The sequence below is a fragment of the Mustelus asterias genome, chromosome 23 (genome assembly GCF_964213995.1).
Source record: "Mustelus asterias chromosome 23, sMusAst1.hap1.1, whole genome shotgun sequence".
Lineage (NCBI taxonomy): Eukaryota > Metazoa > Chordata > Chondrichthyes > Carcharhiniformes > Triakidae > Mustelus > Mustelus asterias.
In genome coordinates this window covers 22,282,891-22,286,755 of record NC_135823.1, presented here as the reverse complement: position 1 = coordinate 22,286,755, position 3,865 = coordinate 22,282,891, and the positions used below count along the sequence as shown (strand labels likewise).

General features: G+C 36.9%; 1 non-coding gene across 1 annotated transcript; it reads right to left on the bottom strand.

Annotated features, from left to right (window-relative positions):
* Positions 1-3,278: 3,278 nt before the first annotated feature.
* On the bottom strand, positions 3,279-3,471 carry LOC144510959 (U2 spliceosomal RNA). The gene has a single exon (XR_013500720.1). It is a non-coding gene; the product is annotated as a U2 spliceosomal RNA (small nuclear RNA).
* Between the last annotated feature and the right edge of the window lie 394 nt (positions 3,472-3,865).

Genomic DNA, 3,865 nt, shown 5'->3' with positions numbered 1-3,865 from the left:
ATGAAACAAGGGTTATTATGGAAATGGTTTTGGAAATAAGCCAACATTCATGTGATTACTGTTTCAGTTTGATGGATGTTGTCAGTTGGCATAATCTGTTAATTTCCTTGAAATTACATTCTGTGAATATGAATGTTTAAATGCTTAATATAATGGTTTAAAATTTATTTACTCTTAGTGCTGATATAAATGTGATTGAAAGAATAATATCAAATGTTGATATGCTTATATCACTGTAATTTCAATATTATGTTGAAAGTGTGTTATTAAACCTGCCAGTGTTTACTATACATTGCCAACTCTAACTTTTTTATATCCTTCTCTCCTTAATCAATCATGCACAATAAAAGAAAAGTATGGAATGAATAAATCCTTAATGATATCACCAGTGTTGACAATTTGTCTTAAATTATTTGCATATTTTAATGTCTAAATATCCCTTAACACATTTATGGCAGTTAACATCTTTGCTGGGAAGAATCTTTGTTTGGAAAAATAACCAAATATTTTTCTGTTTTTCCCACAGTCCCACCTCTTCATTGCTATAGGAACAACAGCTTTATACATTATCTGAACAATCGCTTCCAAAATTTCTCCAAATTCCTAACTCTGAAAGATACATTTCTACAGGTTTCTCACAATCAACTTGTTAAGGTAAAAACAAAATGATGTTCACAAACATTTGTGTAAGTACAGCAAAATACTCTTTTAAGTATATACCAAATTTAAACTCACTTGGCAGGAGTGTGGAACCAGGAGGTAATATTAGTGAAGAATACCAAGATGCACAGAATATTGCTGGAGGCAGACAGCACTAGAGTAGAAAATAGTAAGGTGTTAGGTAGATTCATCATAAGAGGGGAAGTAATAAAGTCTTAAATGAGGGCTACCATGCATGTATGTGAATGTGTGAAATGTGGTAAATAAGATTGTTGAGTTGGAGGTACGAATGGCCACTTGGAAAAATGATGTTGTGGCAAAAACAGAGACCTGGTTCAAAGAAGGGCTTGTGTGAAAGGAAACAGAGTACTGGTGAAATGAACAATTGTTTTTTGACTGTATAAATGTTTGTAGTAGAGTACCCCAGGGGTTGATGTTAGGACCCTCAACATCGTCCTGGTTTAAAGCAATACCTAAGTACACAGGACACAATTTCAAAATTTGTGGATGACACAAAACCTGGAAACATTGTGAACTGTGAGGAGGATGTACCTTCAGAATGGCATTGTTGGTAAAATGTGTGAACGAGTGAGAGATGAAATTTAATGCAGCGAAGTGTGAAATTATTCATTTGGCAGAAGAAGGTAGAGAAACAATATAAAACAAAGGGCACAATTCAAAAGGGGGTGCAGGAGTAGAGGAATGTGGGTGCATATGTACATAAATCATTGAAGGTGGTAAGACAGATTGAGAGCACAGTTAATAAAGCATATGTATCATGAGGTTTGTAAATAGCCATAAAGCAGCCAAGTTATGTTAAACCTGTATAAAACACTGTTTGGTCTCGGCTGGTCTGTTGCATCCAGCTCTGGACATCGGATGTTAAGACACTAGAGGAGGTGCAGAAAAGATTCATGAGAATGGTTCCAAGGATGAGGAACCTCTATTACGTAGAATGGAGAAGCTGTGACTGCTCTCCTTGGATAAGAAAAAGTTGAGTTATTTAATAGAGGTTTTTCAAATCATAAGGGATCTGATGGAGAGAAACTGTCCCCTTGGTGGAAGGATTGAGAACGAGAGGGCAGAGATTTAAAGTAATTGGCAAAAGAAGCAATAGTGATATGAGGAAAACTTGTTTTATGCAGGGGGAATGGCGTGAGGTGAATTGCTCTTGATGAGGGGCAGCAAAGACAGGCTGAATGGCCCCTTTCTGTGCTGTAACCATTCTATGATTTTATAAGTGAATTCTGCACTAACATGCTCAGTCCTTTCACCAGATGCAAGCACTGGAGTTCAAGTGCATTGGGTTATAGTTATTCAGCAATGGTGACTAGCTAAGAAGCATTTACTAATTATTTGCCTACGGGACTTGATTAAAATAAGATACAAAGCAACTTAACCAAAAAGTTTCACAGTTTTTGAAAGTCATACAGAGAAAATTCTACATTGAAAAGCAGTCAAATTCTTCATTTAACATGTGTGTAAATCACTACATATTGTTATTTGGCTCCCTTTAAGAGAGTAACCAATGTTCTTTAACTACCCATGTCTGAAGCAAAATTATGATCCTTTAAATGTTTGGTCAAACTATTTTGTCAACTTTGCCATTGTGTCCAAATTACTAGAGTACAACCTGTCATCTGCACAACCATCAGCTAATGTGATATCTTCTCAAATGCTATTGTGATTATGGATGGGCAGCATCAGTGTTTTGGTCCAATCGTAGTCCTTGGACAAATCAGTGCTTTTGAGAGGATGGGGGATTGGGGAGGGCGGGGGGCGGAGGTTGATTGAAGAAACTGATACACTCACAACAGAGTCAAATCCCCCCATTTGCCTGCTCGTCTATTCATGCTGAATAAATAGGTTGGTAGGGAGATTGTATAAACGATTGACCACAGAGGCTCACCAAACTTGATTTCGAGTGAACTTCAAAGAGAAATACAGCTGTCTGATACTTCGTGTCATTACAAATTTATTTAAATACTCAATAGACCAGGGCCAGGCTTGAGTGACTGACACAATTGACATAAAGTTGAGAATTTTCCCATTGTGTTTCTACAGGTGTTGAATACCATTAATCCCAGTGAATTAGCTGATCTACTGAGCAGGCCTGGATTCATTGATGACAATAAGCTTCTGATCAGAATGTTAACTACTTATGGATTTGTTCAAAATCTAGTTACATTTATGGATGATTTCAATCAAAAAGCCCAAGATGTAAGCTTAAGTATTTTATGTTTCTGATTATAGGATACCCAGATAAGTAATAACACTTGTTTCAAAATAATGTCTGCCATATCATTGTGTTTGGCTTATCGTCCTGGCGGTCTTAGTACTGCATAATTGGAGGGCAAGGAGTGGATGTGTGCAGATTTGAATGTTTTGCCTGTGGGCAGTTTCAGTGAAGCATGTAAAGATTGTGGAGTTTTGTTGCAGAATGTTCCCTGATGTCCTGCTTAATACATTTTCCTCAACCAAATGACTAAAATAAGTTACTCAGTCATTTATCTCTTTTCTGTTTCTCAGACCTTGCAGTGCATAAATGAGCTGCATGTTTCCTGCAATAGTAACTACACTTCATAAATATTTAATCGGTTGTAAAATATTTTGGATTTTTTTTTTACTCCATTCTTAGAGTTACAAAGCCAATGCTCAGAACGGACTGGGCAAACCCAAATCCATTCCATTCAAAATCAATTGAATCAAATTCAAAGTGCCCACAAGAGAGACGAGCAAGATCCAAGCTGACAAGATGAGACATTGCACCCCGTCTTGGACTTGATCTTAGCCAAATGGCCAAGAAGCGATCTTTTAGATGTTTTGAGGCTACGAAAGGAGCTATATAAATGCAAGCTGCTTCGTTCATAAAATCATGCAACACAGAAGGAGGCTGTTTGGCCTCTTTTATATCTAGATTTGCTCTTTGAAAGAGCTATCCAATGTCCCTGTACTTTCCTTGCAGCAATGCAGATTTCTCCTTTTAATGGTATGCATCTAATCCTCTTTAGAAAATTTTTGTTGCATCTGCTGCTACCACCTTTTCAGGTAGTGCAATCCAGATCATAACTCGTGTAAACATTTTCATTTTTCCCTTGGTTTTCTTTTGAGAATTATCTTAAATTGCTGTCTCCTGATTCCAGCCTCCCCCTCATCAACTTTATCAAAACCACTTATATATTTGAAGACTTCTAATAAATCCCAC